The following is a 22,281-nucleotide window of genomic DNA, read 5'->3' as shown; positions in this document are numbered from 1 at the left end:
GGCTTGTAGGCAATGAGATGGCACATGTACCAACCATTACCAGTCTAAGCACTCAGCGAAGAGTTGGGGTTTACACAAACTTAAACCTTGACTAAAAGTCGTAAGGTAAGCTGCTAGTCCCCCACTTAATTTAAAGTTTGTGTGTGCTCTCAATAATCAAAATATGTGATGCATGTGACAGTTCTATAAGATGTATGAGACAGTTCTATACAAATGCATGAACAATATGTAAAAATATTTAAAGCATATAAGCAGATAACAAAAGGAAAGACATATTAACAATAAACACACGAAAACAAAAATAAATCAGACAAAAACAAAGCTTAGTCCACAAGGTCCCCAGTGGAGTCGCCATTCTGTCGCGGGGTGCGCGACGTCGCGGCGATCGTCCACCCTCAGGGGTGTGTGTAATGGGGGATATATATATCAAGCAAATATAGGGAGACAAGGAATTCGTTGTCTCTTATCAATGAAAAAAGGTGTGGGAGTCGCCACCTAGTATTTTGGTCACTAGGAACCCTAACTGGTCTCAGAGCTCGGGCACGGGGACTGGTTGCGTAAAGGGAAGGTATTAGCACCCCAAATACGCCCTACCTAAGGTAAGCTGCATTGTTTATTTTGTCTGATAAAATTCAAGGTCTCGTTGTGTTTTCTAGTTGTTGGCCCGTCTATGGTTCAAGAAAAGTCCTCCTCAATAAGGAGGTCCTTATCTTATCGGATAAAACCTAACCGTTCTAACGTGTATGTATGTTGGTCCATCTATGGTTCAAGAAAAGTCCTCCTCAATAAGGAGGTCCTTATCTTATCGGGTAAACAAAAAACCTAACTGTTCTAATGTCTAAAAAAAAAAACATTTTTAATATCGAGAATACGCTTTATAAATTCATAAATCCTATATAATAAAATAAAACAAAAAGATTTTTTAGAATTTTTGAAATATTGGCCTAGTTCTCATGGCTTGAATAAACTGGTTATTAAAGCCAAAATGCATGCTAATACATATATTGTTTTGAAATTTTCCTTGTTGTATGAAAAATATGATGTTGTAATATTTATATATATATATTGGAGAGACTAGGCCATATTTTAAAACAAAACATTTTTTAATTATGTATAGATTTTTTTTTTTGATGTTTTGACGTAAATCGGGTATTTTAATACTGGGTTGATATTCTTACGGTATAAAAATACAACCAAATATTAATTCATTTTTGATAAAAATATGTAGAAAAATCAACAATATTTTTAAAGATATTTAGGAAATTTTTGGAAAGTAAAAGACATTTTTTTTTTGAAAATCTTTGACGCTTTGACGAAAACCGGGTATTTTAATACCGGATTTGTATCTTTACAGTATAAAAATACAATACAATGTTGGTCAAAATACAATAATAAAATTACAGAAAAAGAAACATATTTTTTAATAATTTTTGCATAATTTTCTCAAATTTTTTCATATATATATATATATAAATAATATAAAATATAATATATATAATATTAAATCGGGCTGGGCCGGCCCAACCAACTGGGCTGGGCCGGTCTCAGCCCCAAGCGTTGCTGGGCCGATGTCAGCCCAAAATGGTTTGGGCCGATCTCGGCCCAAAACTATTATTCTATTCTGGGCCAGGCCCGGACCAGAGACAAGACTGGGCCAGGATCCACCTGGCCCAGACCAAAACGGGCGGGGGGAATTATTTTCCCCCCACCCCTGCATGCAGAACGCTATTCGTTCTGCATGCAGAGAAGGAAAAAAAAAAACGCAAGGATGAGGGAGAAGGAGGGTTACCTGGCGCGGAGGCTGGTGGCGGCGTCTTGGCAAGGCTGTGGCGGAGGCCGGTGGCTCACGGACGGCGGTGCTGCGGCTGTTTCCCGTGGCAGAGAGTGAGGTTGTTCCGTTTCCTTTTCCTCTCGTTTTCTCTCCTTTTTTCTTCCTCTTTGGTTTCTCTCCTCTGTTTTTTTTTTTCTGGTTCGCCCCTCTCTTCCTTCTCTCTCTTTCTTCTTCTCTCTTCCCTTCCCCTTTTTCTCTTCCCCTTTCGGTCTCTCCTTCTCCTGCTTCTTTTTTTTCTGCCTTTTTTCTTCTCCTCTGTTTTTTCTTTCCTCTGTTTTTTTCCGTTCTTCTTCCCCTCTGTTTTTTTTCTTTCTCACTCTTTCGGGTCTCTTCCCTCTCGGTCTTCCCAGTTGCAGCTGTGTTGGTGTTATTTATAGAGCCAAGTGAGTGGCTCTTTTTTCAGCTCTCATGGGTAACAGCCGGCCGGTCGGCCATTGGGCGCGGCTGCCGAGGTTCGGCGGGTGGTGCGCGGTGGGTGGTCGGCCATTGTGCCCGGTCGGTGGGCTCCAGGCGAGAGAGTGGCCGGCAAAATTCAAAAAAAAGCATCCTTTTCCTTCTTCCCCGCTGTCTGTTTCGGGGGGTAGAAGAAAGATGAACAGTGTCGTTCAAAACGACACCGTTCTGCCCTTTTCCTTTCTTTTTTTTTTTTTTTATGAATGGATGAAACGGCGTCGTTTTGGAGAAAACGCGCCGTTTCATTTAAATGTGGCGCCAGAACGCGCCAAAATCCAAATCAGCCCTCAATCATCTTTTGTCCCTTCAATTGCATCCTTGCCGAATTCGAACCCTGTCCCTATATTTGGCCGCGTTTTTCACTTTAGTCCTTGGCCTCTGATTTATGCAATTGAGCCCTTAATTGATCAATAAACTTCCAATTTCTTCAATTAGACCCCTTAATCAATTAATTCCAACCCCCCTACTTGCGCGCCTTCTCCAATTTGGTCCCTGGTTTCGGATTTCTTCAATTAAGTCCCTAATTGGCCCTTAAACTTCAATATTTATGCAATTAAGCCCCTGATTTGACTTAATAAATTCCTAAAAAATATATTTTGGCCCCAGAACTTAAATTTCTTCCAATTAAAGCCCAAATTGACTTAAAAATCAATTTTTCTTGCAATCAAATCCCCTATAAAATCATTTACAAATCCAATTAAATCAAAAAACATCCAAATTTGGGCTTTTCTCCTCCAATCCAAATTTTCCTTCTCAACAGGGCTCTCCTCCTTCAATAATATACTGTCAAAAATCCAATCTTTGTATTTTTAACCTCATTGAACAATTTTCCGATAATTTCCTGAGCGCTTCTGCCTCCTGTTATTTTTCTTAACCTCCTTTGGCTATATATATATTTTTATATACATATTTTGTGGGGGACCCAAAAATGGGTTACAACAGATGCCCCCTCTTTATAATGCTTACGGAGCAGGGATTTTGCGCAGTAAGTTTTATAAAGATAAAACCCCAAAACAGAACTCCCGGAACTGATCTGGTCGAAGCTTGAATGATCTGATACTTGTCTTTTATAGCAATCTCAACTTGGAATCCCATCTGACGATTCCTTTATTTATCTTCTCTTTTTTACCAACATGAAAATACGAGGTCCCATCTGGCGACCCCCAAATAGTGAAACACGAGATCCCTTCTGGCGATCTTCTTTAATCAACTTGGAATCCCATCTGGCGATTCCTTTTATTCAACATGTAATATGAGGTCCCATCTGGCGACCTCAAGTAACGAAACACGAGATCCCTTCTGGCGATCTCCTTTAATCAACTTGGAATCCCATCTGGCGATTCCTTGTAACCAACATGAAATATGAGGTCCCATCTGGCGACCTCCTGTGATGAATATCGAAATACGAGATCCCTTCTGGCGATCTCTTTTAATCAACTTGGAATCCCATCTGGCGATTCCCTTTTTTCTCTTTTTTTTTTCTTTTTTCTTTTTACGAGGTCCCATCTGGCGACCTTTAAATAATGAAACACGAGATCCCTTCTAGCGATCTCCTTCGACTTGGAATCCCATCTGGCGATTCCTTTTTATTCAAACGAAAAATGGGGTCCCATCTGGCGACCTCCAAATAGTGAAATGCGAGATCCCTTCTGGCGATCTCCTTTATTCAACTTGGAATCTCATCTGGCGATTCCTTTTAACCAACATGTAATACGAGGTCCCATCTGGCGACCTCAAATAGCGAAACACGAGATCCCTTCTGGCGATCTCCTTTAACTTGGAATCCCATCTGGCGATTCCTTTTATTCAAAAACGAGGTCCCATCTGGCGACCTTCAAAATAGTGAAACACAAGATCCCTTCAGGCGATCTCTTTTAACTTGGAATCCCATCTGGCGATTCCTTTTATTCAAAAATCGAGGTCCCATCTGGCGACCTCCAAATAGTGAAACACGAGATCCCTTCTGGCGATCTCCCTTAACTTGGAATCCCATATGGCGATTCCCCTTTTTCTTTCTTTTTTTTTTCTTTTTTCGAGGTCCCATCTGGCGACCTCCAAATAGTGAAACACGAGATCCCTTCTGGCGATCTCCTTCAACTTGGAATCCCATCTGGCGATTCCTTTTTATTCAACATGTAATACGGGGTCCTATCTGGCGACCTCCGAATAGCGAAACACGTGATCCCTTCTGGCGATCTCTTTTAACTTGGAATCTCATCTGGCGATTCCTTTTATTCAAACGAAATACGAGGTCCCATCTGGCGACCTCCAAATAGCAAAACACAAGATCCCTTCTGGCGATCTCCTTCAATCTTGGAATCCCATCTGGCGATTCCTTTTATTCAAAGCTGACATACGAGGTCCCTTCTGGCGACCTTCTTTGACAAATATCGAAATACGAGATCCCTTCTGGCGATCTCAAACAACTTGGAATCCCGTCTGGCGATTCCTTATTACCAAAGCTGATGTCGATGTCGTTCTTCCTGATGGCAGGGTTCAAAACTTTTCATTTTCTCTCTTTGTCTTGTTCTTCTTGTTGTCCCAGAATCCACTATAGTTCGAAACCGTGATTCTTTGCTATCGCCCACTATGATTCTTTCTTCGTCTCCAATCTTGCTGGAATGTATTAAGAACTCCTCCTGTAATGATCCAGAAAGCATATATGCAATGATTTATGATTAGATGTCATGCATGCATTCGTACCTGGTTTTGAAACATAGGCCCCATCCTCTTCTTCTTGTTCTCCTTGGCCGCTTGCTTTTGACGTCGTATGCTGGATTCATCTCTAGTGTTGTCTCTGACTTTCTTCAAGTAGTCCTTTTCTTAAAACGTATGACTTGTCATTGCCTCTTTGTCATGCTTTTGTCAAATGCTTTAGCTTGGTTTTCAAATCTATAGGCTTCCGTACATTTTAAACACGGAAAAATTTCATGAAAACATCTCTTATTGCCCCCAGTGTAGGGGTGTGATTATAGCCTAGGCTTTTGTATGGAGAAGAAATTCGTTCAGCCGATGCTAAACTTTTTAGGTGTGATAACAACAAGACATGCACTATTGGGATTAATGCAAAAATGATTGTTGTGAGATCAATGCAAAAGAGAAAGAAGTCAATGGCCAAACTTTGCTTTATTGATTTAGGAGCCTACATCAAGCATAATATCTTTTTACAGAGTCAGAATTCACAGGTCGAGCTAGGTCTTCTCCATCCATTCTAGCCAACTTCAGCGCTCCTCCGGAGAATGCCTTCTTTACTACGTAAGGACCCTCGTAATTCGGTGCCCATTTGCTTTGATCGTCTCCAGGTAACGACAATATTTTCTTCAATACTAGATCCCCTTCTTGAAACAACCGCGGTCTAACCTTTTTATCATATGCCTTGGCCATTCGTTTCTGGTAAAGTTGGTGATGACATATTGCAGCTATCCTCTTTTCGCTGATCAAGTTCAGTTGCTCATATCTCACTTTGGCCCACTCGGCCTCTTCTAATTCTGAATCTATCAACACTCTTAACGACGGGATCTCCACTTCCAAAGGCATCACTGCCTCCATACCATACACCAGAGAATATGGGGTAGTCCCCGTCGAGGTCCTGACTGTAGTGCGGTATGCATGAAGGGCGAATGACAACATCTCATGCCAATCTCTATATGTGACTACCATTTTCTGAATAATCTTCTTGATGTTCTTGTTGGCGGCTTCTACTGCACCATTCATCTTAGGTCGGTATGGTGAAGAATTCGAATGCTTGATTTTCCATTTAGTACACAACTCTGCTATCATTTTGCCATTAAAATTCTGCGCATTATCTGTCACTATCTTTTCTGGAGGACCATATCGACAAATCAAATCCTTCTCTATAAACCGCTTCACTACGTTCTGTGTTACGTGGGCATATGAACTGGCTTCCACCCACTTTGTGAAGTAGTCAATAGCTACGAGGATGAATCTATGACCATTGCTAGCTTTTGGGTTAACAGGACCGATCACGTCGATTCCCCACATTGCAAACGGCCAAGGAGATATCAGATTAAATAGCGGAGCTGGCGGCATGTTGACCTTGTCACTGTAAACTTGACATTTATGACATTTCCTGACATAGTCGATACAGTCTTTCTCTAGTGTCATCCAAAAATAACCAGCCCTTTGGATTTTCCTCGCTATCATATGCCCGCTAGCATGGGTTGAGCAAATCCCCTCATGGACCTCCCGTAACGCCTTTCTAGCATCTGCCTCATTTAAACACCTTAGTAGGGTTCCATCAAATGATCTTTTGTACAAAATCTCTCCATCTAAATAGAAGTCTATAGCCAACCTTCTCAAGGTTTTCTTATCTGTTTTGGAAGCTCCCACCGGATATTCATGATTTTGCACAAGGTTCTTGATATCATAATACCAAGGTTGTCCGTCCATCTCTCCTTCAACTAAGCAACAGTGAGCTGGGTCGTTTCTAATGTCGATATGTACCGGTTGTACCTTGCACTTGAGATCAATGGTAGTCATAGCAGCTAACGTGGCCAAAGCATCCGCAAAATGGTTCCCTTCCCTTCCCAGATGGGTGAATCTAATTTCTTCAAATTCCTTTGCTAACATGGATAGGTATTCCTGGTACGGCCTCAACTTTTCCTCGTTGGTTTGCCATTCCCCTTTAACCTGACAAATAATCAACATTGAATCTCCATATACATCTAACTTCTTTATCTTCAACTCTAATGCCGCTTCTAAACCGAGGATACAAGCTTCATACTCAGCTGTATTGTTGGTGCACTCGAAATGCAGTTTTACCGAAACTGGATACTGTTTCTTATCGGGAGAGATTATTACCGCACCGGCCCCGTTACCATATACATTCACTGCACCGTCAAAAAACATTGTCCACCAATCTGTCTTCTCTTCATCTTTCTCTATTGACAATATATCTTCATCAGGGAAGTCAAAATCCAACGGTTCGTAATCTTCAACCGCATTATCGGCCAGATGGTCCGCGATTGCACTTCCTTTCACGGCTTTCCTTGTCATATATACTATGTCATATTCTGCCAATAAAACTTGCCACCTTGCAATTCGACTTGAGAGAAAGGGTTTGTTACAAATATACCTCAGAGGATCCACTTTTGAAATTAACCAAGTGGTATAGTATAGCATATAATGTCGCAACCTCTTTGCCGCCCACACCAACGCACAACCAAGCCTTTCTATCTCCGTGTATCTAGACTCACATTCAGTGAATTTCTTGCTTAAGTAATAAATGGCTCTTTCCTTCCTTCCGGTTTCGTCATGTTGTCCTAATACACATCCCATGGCTGCTTCAGTTACTGTGAGATATAATACTAGAGGCTTTCCTGATACCGGAGGAACCAGTAAAGGTGGATTTTGTAAATAATCCTTGATTTTATTGAATGCCTCCTCACACTCCTCATTCCAGGTTCCGAGATTCTTTTTCCTTAGTAGTCGGAATATAGGTTCACACGTTGTTGTTAGCTGAGCTATGAACCGAGCAATGTAGTTTAACCTTCCCAAGAATCCTCTTACTTCTTTCTCCGTCTTGGGGGATGACATGGCTTGGATGGCCCTTACTTTATCTGGATCCATCTCTATACCTCTATCACTTACCACAAATCCTAACAGCTTGCCCGATTTGACTCCGAATGAACATTTTGCAGGATTAAGCCTTAGTTCATATTTCCTCAACCTCTCAAACAACTTCCTCAAAACCTCAACATGATCTTCTCCCCTTTTAGACTTGGCAATCATGTCGTCTACATACACCTCAATTTCCTTGTGCATCATGTCGTGGAACAAAGTCACCATTGCTCTTTGATAGGTCGCTCCTGCATTCTTCAATCCAAATGGCATGACCTTGTAGCAGAATGTCCCCCAAGGTGTGACAAAAGTTGTTTTCACCTTATCCTCTGGAGCCATTTTTATCTGGTTGTATCCTGAAAAACCATCCATAAAAGAATATGTAGAACTCCGGGCAGCGTTGTCCACTAGAACATCTATGTGTGGTAGCGGAAAATCATCCTTGGGGCTAGCTTTATTCAAATTTCAAAAATCCACGCACACTCTAATCTTCCCCTCTTTCTTAGGCACCACAACAATGTTAGATACCCATTGTGGATACCTAACTACTTCTAGAAAGCCAGCATCCCATTGCTTCTCGAGTTCTGTCTTGACCTTCATCCAGACATCCGGGTGGGCCCTCCTCAGCTTCTACTTGACTGGTTTACAACCTTCCTCCAACGGTATCTTGTGTACTACAATATTTGTATCCAAACCAGGCATATCTTCATAGGACCAAGCAAAGACATCTGAATATTCTTGTAATAGGGCGATCATTTTTATCCTTTGTTCAGAAGTAATTAGGGTACCTATTTTCAACTCCTTCATGACCTGATCACTGCCTACATTGATGGTTTCGAGTTCCTCTGCAGCAGGTTTCCAAGTCTGTTCCTGTTGTTCTACTAGCCTGGTGAATTCACTGATATTGCTTTCATCCAACTCTTCTTCTTCCATAGCTATCACATGTTCGTTCAAGTTTGGCCATTTATTCTTGATGCTGAATGTATGTAATGTTGTAGGAGATCCGCTTTCAGGATTCCTGAAAGCGGGAAGTGTTTGGTGTAAATGCATAACAAAGAAAGCAATTTGTGAAAAGTGCATGATCTCACAATTTATTTAAAGAAAAGGTGGGCTCCATGACAAACACGAAATCTAGCTGACAATTGAGCCTTGATTGTCGACTAGAGAGAAAATAAAAACCAAACAAAGCAATGACAAAAGCATGTTAAGACAACCAAAGTGGGTTTACATTTTAAAAACTACTGGAGCTTCTTGGATAACCCAGTTCTGAAACTTCTCGTCCGGAGCCAACTTGCGCACAAAGGTCTTGGAGGAGACTTCTTCTATGGTGTAGACCGTCAGTTGTGGGAGTGCTTCATCTCCCTTTCTTGCTACCGTCTTCATGTCATCTTCTTCCACCTTGTTTTCTCCCAAGGTATTTATGCTCATGTTTGATAGCTCTTGATCAAAGCTTTCGGCTTCTTTATCATGTTGCATTATGTATGCAGCTTTTGGGAATGACATGCTAAGGGGAGGGATTTCTAGCTTTTCTTCCTCAGGCTCTCGTCCTTTAATTCTAGCCATCCTTCTTGCCCTTCTTCGACCAGCAGCCCACCGATAATCCTCTTGGCTGGGTTGATACCCTAACCCAAATCTTTGAGCAGTATTTTTCATCATTGTCGGACTAACCCCTTCTGGTATCCTGATAATGAGGTTATACTGAAATGGGATCCCGTGGTCCAAAAAGCATAGACTTGCCATCCTTGCTGCTTCTGAGATCCTTGGCCTTCTTAACACTGTGTTCTCCGGTAGCCAGTCAGTGTTCACAATCTCAAAGGCATGGATATTGTTATCCTTGCAATCACCTGCTTCGATAAACGTCACAGCCACATTCTTTATCATGGACACTGTCTCCTCGGCCTTGACAGTTACCAACATCCCGTTCATGATATACTTCAGGCATTGGTGCAATGACGAAGCTACTGCCCCTGCTGCATGAATCCAAGGTCTTCCTAACAACATACTATAGGAAGGGTGGATATCCATAACCTGAAGTGTTACTAGGAACATTTGTGGTCCCACATACAACTCCACTTCTAAAGTCCCAATTATTGGCCTAGGTGAGCCATCATACGCTCTGGCCATCATAGTACTCGGCTTTATATGGGATTCATCGACCGGCATTTCTTCCAGAATGTGCTTTGGCAACACGTTAAGGGCCGAGCCATTATCGATGAGTACTTTTCCTATGAGGCAGTCCTTGCACCTAACCGTAATGTATAAGGGCTTGTTATGTCCGGTACCTTCAGCATCAAGTTCATCAGCCGTGAAGTATAGGTAATTAGTTGCATGGATCCTCCCCACTAGATGCTCCATGGTTTTGTGTTCAATGTCTTGGGGTACGTATGCCTCATTCAGTACCTTCTGCAAGGCGTTTCGATGCGGCTCAGAGCTGAGTATCAAGGACATAAGGGAGATCCTAGTTGGAGTCTTCTTTAGTTGATCTACTATGCAATATTCACTATGCTTGATCAACTTTAAGAATTCATTCGACTCCTCTTCCGTTACCGGCTTATTAACTTCTAGTGCTTTGTCCAGATCTACCACTTCCTTGCCCTTTGCCTTCCTCAATTCCTCAGGCGTAAAGCAACGACCACTCCTGGTCAAACCACTTATCTCAGTCTGGAACAAAGGAATAGGAGCTCGAACGTTAGAGGTATAACCATAATTATAAGGCATGGCATTGTGATTCCCTTTGGTGTAGGATGGTTTGACCAAGATTAGCCTTGGGGGCCCATTAGCCGTTTGTTGGATCCTGCATACTCCTGTCATCTCATCCTGACCTTCCATCATGCTCACCTCACCCCTGCTTTCCATGGGTTTGATTCTCAATTGCCCTATTTTTAACATTTTTGCAATCTTTTCACGGAACTCGATGCAATCTTCAATATGGTGTCCATCTCTTCCATGGAACTCACAATAATCACCTCCCGCCGGATGGCTTCCCACATTCGCCTCCAGAAATCCTGATCGTGCTAACATGTCGTACATCTTTTCCATAGACACCTTCAACATCTTGCATTGATTTCCCACCTCTATCATGCCTATTCCACTTCCACTACTGCTTGAGGCATGTTTAGGCAACGGGTTTGAATTAATGTTGGGCTTGTCTTCAAAGGATACCCATCCTATCTTAATAAGCTCCAACAACCTTTTCTTGAAAGCATAACAGGTTTCAATCCCATGCCCGGGATTACCCGCATGGTACTCACAAGTCAACTCGGGCTTGTACCAAATTGGGAATGGTGGTTGTAATGGTAATGTAGGGATAGGAGCGATGTGCCCAATGCTCAATAGTTTGGCGTACATGTCCTTCAAAGGCATGGGTAGTGGTGGTAGTTGTTCTGAAAGGTATCTTATATAGGGTCTTTGGCTTTGGTGGTTTGACTGGTTATTTGTTCGATTAGGTGAAAAAGGTTGGTTAAAGTTCATGTGTGAGAATTGAGAGGTAGGTACTTGTGGATTGTGGGAATCTACCTTCTTGCCCTTATACCCGCCTTCCAAGTGGTTAATATCACCTTCTCTCTTTCTTCCAATAAAACCCTTCTTTTCTACTGGCATTGCTATTCGCCCAGCTTTAATCCCTTGTTCTATCCTCTCAGCTATGCGTACCGCATCATAGAAATGTTGAGAGGAGCTACCCATTAGGTGCTCATAATAAGGTGCCTTGAAGGTATTGGCAAACAAGCTCACCATTTTTGTTTCTATCAAAGGGGGTTGGACATGCATGGCCTCATCCCTCCATCTTTGCGCATAAGCCCTTACCGACTCCTGGCTCCTTTTCTCCATTGCCATTAGACTTGTTCGATCAGGAGCGATTTCCATGTTGAACTTGTACTGTTTGAGGAAAGCCTCCACCAAGTCTCTCCAGCTTCTGATCTTGACACTATCTAACCTCATGTACCAACTCAATGCGGACCCTAAGAGGCTATCCTGAAAGAAATAGATTAGCAGCTTATCATCGCGGATCACTTCTGCCATTTTATTGCAGTAGGAACGAAGGTGAGTGTTTGGACATTCCAAACCAGTGTACTTAATGAACTCTGGTATCCTGAAATCTTTTGGTACCACGATGTTTGGTACCAGACACACTTCAGCTGCTCGCATAGGGTCAAACCAATCATTACCCTCAACTGCCCTTAATCTTTCTTCCAAAGCAAACAACTTGTTCTGGTCCATCAGACTGGGAGACCTATTATCCGGGGTTCCTTTTGCTGTTAAGTCAACAGTGACTGGAGCATGAGTTGGTAGAATAGGAGTAATAGGCACAAACTGCTGCCCACTGGCCGAGTTTGCCCCCTGGTTTTGAGATGTTTGAGGAATGTGAACTGCTGGTGCTCCTTCAAGCTGCTGTGCTGATGTTCCCTCCCCATTCTTAGCTCTTAGAAGCTGCTCCAGTAAGTTGGTTAGCCGAGAAACTTCATTCTTTACGGACTCCAACTCGGTCTGATAATGTGATTCTAAGTGAGCTCTCTCTTCGTTCTCCATTCTTGCTTGAGACCGGGTGTTGTGGATTTTGGATGTGGGACCTATGTTTCACGGTCTGGGATGCATGAAGAAATGTAAATGAATGTATGATAAAGAAACAATGTATGAATGCATATGAGTTTTTTTTTTCAAAAAAAAAAAACGATCGATGGCCAACATTCCTCTTGTGTAATGGGCATGGACTCTTTTTGTCGCATTCCTTATCAGGAGTAGTTTCTGCTCAAGCTGCTGCTTTGGTAGGCTTATATTTTTTTACAAAAGATGGGTCAAAGCCCCTTTTCACTAATATTGGCTAATACATCTCGTAAAAAGATGGTACAAAATAAAAAAGAAAAATACATCAATCTTCCTCTTCATTCATATCTCTAGCCACTGGTAGAAAAGCGAGACCTCGATTCTCAATTTTCTCTAAGAAGGCGTCCGTCTCAGCCAAACTTCGTCGATAACGAAAAATGTCCCTTCCTACCCTTTGAGCATTGGCTCTAATAATCCGTGCGTGAATGGCAGCTTCATCCATTTGCTCATCTACTTTGGCCATCTTCTCTATAAGCAACATGTTGTTACGATTCAAGGTATGGTTGTTGGTGTCGATCTGTTCTTTATGTTTTTCTGAAACTTCCAACCTTTTGGTCAACTGTTTCACCTTTTCTCGTTCTTTGTCAAACTTCACCTTCAACGTTCTAATTTCAATTTTCTTAGCTGCCAAATCTGCCTTCAAAACCTCCTCTTCATTCCCCTTTCTTTCGAACTCTTGTAATTCAGCTAGGCGACTTTCTCTCATCACGTATTTCTTGTTTAACTCATCATACTTCTCAATTCGGTCCAATAACTCCGCTTGAACATGCAAGAATTTGTCCTCGACATTCTCTTGATATCCATTGAAATCGGCTTTCAATGCTTCCAATTCAGAGCTGCTTTGCATCCAATCTAAAATCAGTCTTCCTCTTTCTTTCTCAGATTCTTCTATTACAGCCTTTCCTTTGCTCAATTGCAGCTCCAACACCCCTATTTTCGCATCTCTGGATTCAAGCTGTTCGTTTAGAAACACTCTGCTTTTATCTCCTTCCATCATCATCCTTTCTAATGCTGCTTTATCTCCCTTGCTCTTTCCCAATTCTATTTGGAGCCTTTCTAATTGCTCCATAAGGTCTTCCTCATTACTGACCTTTTTTCTTTTCAATGACCCTTCTTCAATTCGTGAAGGCCCATCTTCTGGACATGGCTTTTTCGGAGCGGTAATCGGGGTCAAATTCCTCCACCTTTCATATCCTTCACTTGAGCTCGGGTCTCTCAAACTTTCTGACTCCTTTTGAATCATAGTCAAATGGCACCAATCTTGTTTGATGGTTTCAAGAACTTCTCTCGCGGATTGATCCTTGAAAAACCCGAAAAATTCAGCAAGTCCCCCAGTTCTTGGGATGTGTTGTATGCCACCTAACTGTCTTATCACCAGAGCCGGAGCATAGCTGACATAACCTGTAATCCCAATTAAGGGTACCCAGCATTTTTGTCCACAACTTACTATGACATCAACTGATTTAACCCAGGGGGCCTTCCAACTAAAGCTGCTACTAGGTAACTTTTGCAGCTTTTCCATCCAACCTTGATCACCCAGGATTCCCCATTCTTCTTCCTCCACTATCTTCAAGGGTTTTTGGTTAAACCACCAAAAATTATTAAAGATCGGCTTCTTGGTTTCAACATGGCTTACCATCCAGATGTATAATAACTGAGTACAACATCTCACTGCGCCTTTCCCCGTCTTTCTAAAATGGTTGAGGGTCAGCAAGGTCTCAGCTAATATGGCAGTTGTAGGGTTGACATGAGTATTTTCATATTCCACGAATGCAGCAGCAGCTTCTAGACTTATAACCCCCTTTAAGCTTGGAAACAACACAAGACCATAGATCCCCAGAGCGATTAACCTGTCTCTTTCCAGCACTGAGTCGTATTGTTCTTTTTTCCTTTCTAATTCAACTTCCAAAAATTTCCACTTTAAACCGCTGCCATTCTTCTCTAAAAATCTGCTCAGATATGGAATCTTCAATAATTTCGACAACTCAGGAATCACCTTGTCATTTCTCAAAGGAAAGTAAACCCGGTGTAGGTGTTTGGGAAACTCCATCAACATTCCATACTCCTCTATAGTGGGACACAAATCCACATTTCCAAAGGAAAAGCATCTGTAATCGGGATCCCAAAAATTAATCAAGGCTTTGATTGCTGGGTTCAATACTTCTATCCTTGCAATTTCTAACAATCGCCCATACTTCCCAAAAAATGCTGCCTTATCAATGTTCTGACTATGGCCCAATATTTTCTTCATCTCATATGCTATGCAATTCAGATCTTTGACTACTGGAAGCTTCCTTGCATCATATCTAGAGCAGTTTCCTTTTGATAGTTGTGACAATTCAGAATTCTGCCCATATTCCACAGTAGAAAATTTGGTAATGATGGCCATCTTATCGTTTCAAAATACTTGAAAACCAAATGCTTTATGGTTTAGATTGTTTTATGCAAAATGTATTTTGTGGAGCATACACCCTATAGCCGGTTCTAAATCTTTTGTGCTTTGACGAGGATAGGTTGGCTATTCAGTCTCTAAAAAGGGTCTCTTGCTGTCCCAGTGATTGCCCTCGTGGAGGCAATATGGGGGCTTGTAGGCAATGAGATGGCACATGTACCAACCATTACCAGTCTAAGCACTCAGCGAAGAGTTGGGGTTTACACAAACTTAAACCTTGACTAAAAGTCGTAAGGTAAGCTGCTAGTCCCCCATTTAATTTAAAGTTTGTGTGTGCTCTCAATAATCAAAATATGTGATGCATGTGACAGTTCTATAAGATGTATGAGACAGTTCTATACAAATGCATGAACAATATGTAAAAATATTTAAAGCATATAAGCAGATAACAAAAGGAAAGACATATTAACAATAAACACACGAAAACAAAAATAAATCAGACAAAAACAAAGCTTAGTCCACAAGGTCCCCAGTGGAGTCGCCATTCTGTCGCGGGGTGCGCGACGTCGCGGCGATCGTCCACCCTCAGGGGTGTGTGTAATGGGGGATATATATATCAAGCAAATATAGGGAGACAAGGAATTCGTTGTCTCTTATCAATGAAAAAAGGTGTGGGAGTCGCCACCTAGTATTTTGGTCACTAGGAACCCTAACTGGTCTCAGAGCTCGGGCACGGGGACTGGTTGCGTAAAGGGAAGGTATTAGCACCCCAAATACGCCCTACCTAAGGTAAGCTGCATTGTTTATTTTGTCTGATAAAATTCAAGGTCTCGTTGTGTTTTCTAGTTGTTGGCCCGTCTATGGTTCAAGAAAAGTCCTCCTCAATAAGGAGGTCCTTATCTTATCGGATAAAACCTAACCGTTCTAACGTGTATGTATGTTGGTCCATCTATGGTTCAAGAAAAGTCCTCCTCAATAAGGAGGTCCTTATCTTATCGGGTAAACAAAAAACCTAACTGTTCTAATGTCTAAAAAAAAAAACATTTTTAATATCGAGAATACGCTTTATAAATTCATAAATCCCATATAATAAAATAAAACAAAAGGATTTTTTAGAATTTTTGAAATATTGGCCTAGTTCTCATGGCTTGAATAAACTGGTTATTAAAGCCAAAATGCATGCTAATACATATATTGTTTTGAAATTTTCCTTGTTGTATGAAAAATATGATGTTGTAATATTTATATATATATATATATTGGAGAGACTAGGCCGTATTTTAAAACAAAACATTTTTTAATTATGTATAGATTTTTTTTTTTGATGTTTTGACGTAAATCAGGTATTTTAATACTGGGTTGATATTCTTACGGTATAAAAATACAACCAAATATTAATTCATTTTTGATAAAAATATGTAGAAAAATCAACAATATTTTTAAAGATATTTAGGAAATTTTTGGAAAGTAAAAGACATTTTTTTTTTGAAAATCTTTGACGCTTTGACGAAAACCGGGTATTTTAATACCGGATTTGTATCTTTACAGTATAGAAATACAATACAATGTTGGTCAAAATACAATAATAAAATTACAGAAAAAGAAACATATTTTTTAATAATTTTTGCAGAATTTTCTCAAATTTTTTCATATATATATATATATATATAAATAATATAAAATATAATATATATAATATTAAATCGGGCTGGGCCGGCCCAACCAACTGGGCTGGGCCGGTCTCAGCCCCAAGCGTTGCTGGGCCGATGTCGGCCCAAAATGGTTTGGGCCGATCTCGGCCTAAAACTATTATTCTATTCTGGGCCAGGCTCGGCCCAGAAGACAAGACTGGGCCAGGATCCACCTGGCCCAGACCAAAACGGGCGGGGGGAATTATTTTCCCCCCACCCCTGCATGCAGAACGCTATTCGTTCTGCATGCAGAGAAGGAAAAAAAAAACGCAAGGATGAGGGAGAAGGAGGGTTACCTGGCGCGGAGGCTGGTGGCGGCGTCTTGGCAAGGCTGTGGCGGAGGCCGGTGGCTCACGGACAGCGGTGCTGCGGCTGTTTCCCGTGGCAGAGAGTGAGGTTGTTCCGTTTCCTTTTCCTCTCGTTTTCTCTCCTTTTTTCTTCCTCTTTGGTTTCTCTCCTCTGTTTTTTTTTTTCTGGTTCGCCCCTCTCTTCCTTCTCTCTCTTTCTTCTTCTCTCTTCCCTTCCCTTTTTTCTCTTCCCCTTTCAGTCTCTCCTTCTCCTGCTTCTTTTTTTTCTGCCTTTTTTCTTCTCCTCTGTTTTTTCTTTCCTCTGTTTTTTTCCGTTCTTCTTCCCCTCTGTTTTTTTTCTTTCTCACTCTTTCGGGTCTCTTCCCTCTCGGTCTTCCCAGTTGCAGCTGTGTTGGTGTTATTTATAGAGCCAAGTGAGTGGCTCTTTTTTCGGCTCTCATGGGTAACAGCCGGCCGGTCGGCCATTGGGCGCGGCTGCCGAGGTTCGGCGGGTGGTGCGCGGTGGGTGGTCGGCCATTGTGCCCGGTCGGTGGGCTCCAGGCGAGAGAGTGGCCGGCAAAATTCAAAAAAAAGCATCCTTTTCCTTCTTTCCCGCTGTCTGTTTCGGGGGGAAGAAGAAAGATGAACAGTGTCGTTCAAAACGACACTGTTCTGCCCTCTTCCTTTTTTTTTTTTTTAAATGGATGAAACGGCGTCGTTTTGGAGAAAACGCGCCGTTTCATTTAAATGTGGCGCCAGAACGCGCCAAAGTCCAAATCAGCCCTCAATCATCTTTTGTCCCTTCAATTGCATCCCTGCCGAATTCGAACCCTGTCCCTATATTTGGCCGCGTTTTTCACTTTAGTCCTTGGCCTCTGATTTATGCAATTGAGCCCTTAATTGATCAATAAACTTCCAATTTCTTCAATTAGACCCCTGAATCAATTAATTCCAACCCCCCTACTTGCGCGCCTTCTCCAATTTGGTCCCTGGTTTCGGATTTCTTCAATTAAGTCCCTAATTGGCCCTTAAACTTCAATATTTATGCAATTAAGCCCCTGATTTGACTTAATAAATTCCTAAAAAATATATTTTGGCCCCAGAACTTAAATTTCTTCCAATTAAAGCCCAAATTGACTTAAAAATCAATTTTTCTTGCAATCAAATCCCCTATAAAATCATTTAAAAATCCAATTAAATCCAAAAACATCCAAATTTGGGCTTTTCTCCTCCAATCCAAATTTTCCTTCTCAACAGGGCTCTCCTCCTTCAATAATATACTGTCAAAAATCCAATCTTTGTATTTTTAACCTCATTGAACAATTTTCCGATAATTTTCTGAGCGCTTCTGCCTCCTGTTATTTTTCTTAACCTCCTTTGGCTATATATATATTTTTATATACATATTTTGTGGGGGACCCAAAAATGGGTTACAACACCCCACTACACACCCTGAGGGTGGACGATCGCCGCGACGTCGCGCACCCCGCGACAGAATGGCGACTCCACTGGGGACCTTGTGGACTAAGCTTTGTATTTGTCTGTTTTGTTTTTGTTTTCATGTTTTTATTGTTAATATGTCTTTCCTTTTGTTATCTGCTTATATGCTTTAAATATTTTTACATATTGTTCATGCATTTGTATAGAACTGTCTCATACATCTTATAGAACTGTCACATGCATCACATACTTTGTTTTTGAGAGCACACAAACTTTAAGTTAAGTGGGGGACTGGCAACTTACCTTACAACTTTTAGTCAAGGTTTAAGTTTGTGTAAACCCCAACTCTTCGCTGAGCACTTAGACTGGCAATAGTTGGTACATGTGCCATCTCATTGCCTACAAGCCCCCATATTGCCTCCACGAGGGCAATCACTGGGACAACAAGAGACCCTTTTAGAGACTGAATAGCTAACCTACCCTTGTCAAGCATAAAGACTTAGAACTGGCTATAGGGTGTATGCTCCACAAAATACATTTTGCATAAAACAATCTAAACCATAAAGCATTTGGTTTTCAGGTATTTTGAATCGATAAGATGGCCATCATTACCAAATTTTCTACTGTGGAATATGGGCAGAATTCTGAATTGTCACAACTATCAGAAGGAGACTACTCTAGATATGATGCAAGGAAGCTTCCAGTAGTCAAAGATCTGAATTGCGTAGCATATGAGATGAAGAAAATATTAGGCCATAGTCAGAACATTGATGAGGCAGCATTTTTTGGGAAGTATGGGCGATTGTTAGAAATTGCAAGGATAGAAGTATTGAACCCAGCAATCAAAGCCTTGATTAATTTTTGGGATCCCGATTACAGATGCTTTTCCTTTGGAAATGTGGATTTGTGTCCCACTATAGAGGAGTATGGAATGTTGATGGAGTTTCCCAAACACCTACACCAGGTTTACTTTCCTTTAAGAAATGACAAGGTGATTCCTGAGTTGTCGAAATTATTGAAGATTCCACATCTAAGCAGATTTTTAGAGAAGAATGGCAGCGGTTTAAAGTGGAAATTTTTGGAAGTTGAATTAGAAAGGAAAAAAGAGCAATACCACTCAGTGCTGGAAAGAGACATGTTAATCGCTCTGGGGATCTATGGTCTTGTGTTGTTTCCAAGCTTAAAAGGGGTTATAAGTCTAGAAGCTGCTGCTGCATTCGTGGAATATGAAAATACTCATGTCAACCCTACAACTGCCATATTAGCTGAGACTTTGCTGACCCTCAACCATTTTAGAAAGACGGGGAAAGGCGCAGTAAGATGTTGTACTCAGTTATTATACATTTGGATGGTGAGCCATGTTGAAACCAAAAAGCCGATCTTTAATAATTTTTTGTGGTTTAACCAAAAACCCTTGAAGATGGTGGAGGAAGAAGAATGGGGAATCCTGGGTGATCAAGGTTGGATGGAAAAACTACAAAAGTTACCTAGTAGCAGCTTTAGTTGGAAGGCCCCCCTAGGTTAAATCAGTTGATGTCATAGTAAGTTGTGGACAAAAATGCTGGGTACCTTTAATTGGGATCACAGGTTATGTCAGCTATGCTCCGGCTCTGGTGATAAGACAATTAGGTGGCATACAACACATCCCAAGAACTGTGGGACTTGCTGAATTTTTCGGGTTTTTCAAAGATCAATCCGCGAGAGAAGTTCTTGAAACCATCAAACAAGATTGGTGCCATTTGACTATGATTCAAAAGGAGTCAGAAAGTTTGAGAGACCCGAGCTCAAGTGAAGGATATGAAAGGTGGAGGAATTTGACCCCGATTGCTGCTCCGAAAAAGCCATGTCTAGAAGATGGGCCTTCACGAATTGAAGAAGGGTCATTGAAAAGAAAAAAGGTCAGTAATGAGGAAGACCTTATGGAGTAATTAGAAATGCTCCAAATAGAATTGGGAAAGAGCAAGGGAGATAAAGCAGCATTAGAAAGGATGATGATGGAAGGAGATAAAAGCAGAGTGTTTCTAAACGAACAGCTCGAATCCAAAGATGCGAAAATAGGGGTGTTGGAGTTGCAATTGAGCAAAAGAGAGGCTGTAATAGAAGAATCTGAGAAAGAAAAAGGAAAACTGATTTTAGATTGGATGCAAAGCAGCTCTGAATTGGAAGCATTGAAAGCCGATTTCAACGGATATCAAGAGAATGTCGAGGACAAATTCTTGTATGTTCAAGCGGAGTTGTTGGACCGAATTGAGAAGTATGATGAGTTAAACAAGAAATACGTGATGAGAGAAAGTCACCTAGCTGAATTACAAGAGTTCGGAAGAAAGGGGAATGAAGAGGAGGTTTTGAAGGCAGATTTGGCAGCTAAGAAAATTGAAATTAGAACGTTGAAGGTGAAGTTTGACAAAGAACGAGAAAAGGTGAAACAGTTGACCAAAAAGTTGGAAGTTTCAGAAAAACATAAAGAACAGATCGACACCAACAACCATACCTTGAATCGTAACAACATGTTGCTTATAGAGAAGATGGCCAAAGTAGATGAGCAAATGGATGATGCTGCCATTCACGCACGGATTATTAGAGCCAATGCTCGAAGGGTGGGAAGGGACATCTTTCGTTATCGACGAAGCTTGGCTGAGACGGACGCCTTCTTAGAGAAAATTGAGAATCGAGGTCTCGCTTCCCTACCAGTGGCTAGAGATATGAATGAAGAGGAAGATTGATGTATTTTTTTCTTTTTATTATTTTGTACCATCTTTTTAAGAGATGTATTAGCCAATATTAATGAAAAGGGGCTTTGACCCATCTTTTGAAAAAAATATATATAAGCCTACCAAAGCAGCAGCTTGAGCAGAAACTACTCCTGATAAGGAACGTGACAAAAAGAGTCCATGCCCATTACACGAGGAATGTTGGCCATCGATCGTTTTTTTTTATAAAATTTTACATATGCATATTTACATATGCATTCATACATTGTTTCTTTATCATACATTCATTTACATTTCTCCATGCATCCCAGACCGTGAAACATAGGTCCCACATCCAAAATCCACAACACCCGGTCTCGAGCAAGAATGGAGAACGAAGAGAGAGCTCACTTAGAGTCGCATTATCAGACCGAGTTGGAGTCTGTAAAGAATGAAGTTTCTCGGCTAACTGACTTATTAAAGCAGCTTCTACGAGCTAAGAATGGGGAGGGAACATCAGCACAACAGCTTGAAGGAGCACCAGCAGTTCACATTCCTCAAACATCTCAAAACCAGGGGGCAAACTCGGCCAATGGGCAGCAGTTTGTGCCTATTACTCCTATTCTACCAACTCATGCTCCAGTCACTGTTGACTTAACAGCGGAAGGAACCCCGGATAATAGGTCTCCCAGTCTGATGGACCAAGACAAGTTGTTTGCTTTGGAAGAAAGATTAAGGGCAGTTGAGGGTAATGACTGGTTTGACCCTATGCGAGCAGCTGAAGTATGTCTGGTACCAAACATCGTGGTACCAAAAGATTTCAGGATACCAGAGTTCATTAAGTACACTGGTTTGGAATGCCCAAACACTCACCTTCGTTCCTACTGCAATAAAATGGCAGAAGTGATCTGCGATGATAAGCTGCTAATCTATTTCTTTCAGGATAGCCTCTCAGGGTCCGCTTTGAGTTGGTACATGAGGTTAGATAGTGTCAAGATCAGAAGCTAGAGAGACTTGGTGGAGGCTTTCCTCAAACAGTACGAGTTTAACATGGAAATCGCTCCTGATCGAACAAGTCTAATGGCAATGGAGAAAAAGAGCCAGGAGTCGGTAAGGGCTTATGCGCAAAGATGGAGGGATGAGGCAATGCATGTCCAACCCCCTTTGATAGAAACAGAAATGGTGAGCTTGTTTGCTAATACCTTCAAGGCACCTTATTATGAGCACCTAATGGGTAGCTCCTCTCAACATTTCTATGATGCGGTACGCATAGCTGAGAGGATAGAACAGGGGATTAAAACTGGGCGAATAGCGA

The sequence above is a fragment of the Populus nigra genome, chromosome 15 (genome assembly GCF_951802175.1).
Source record: "Populus nigra chromosome 15, ddPopNigr1.1, whole genome shotgun sequence".
NCBI classification, from domain to species: Eukaryota; Viridiplantae; Streptophyta; class Magnoliopsida; order Malpighiales; family Salicaceae; genus Populus; species Populus nigra.
The sequence above is the reverse complement of the archived record's forward strand: the minus strand, read 5'-3'. Positions refer to the sequence as shown.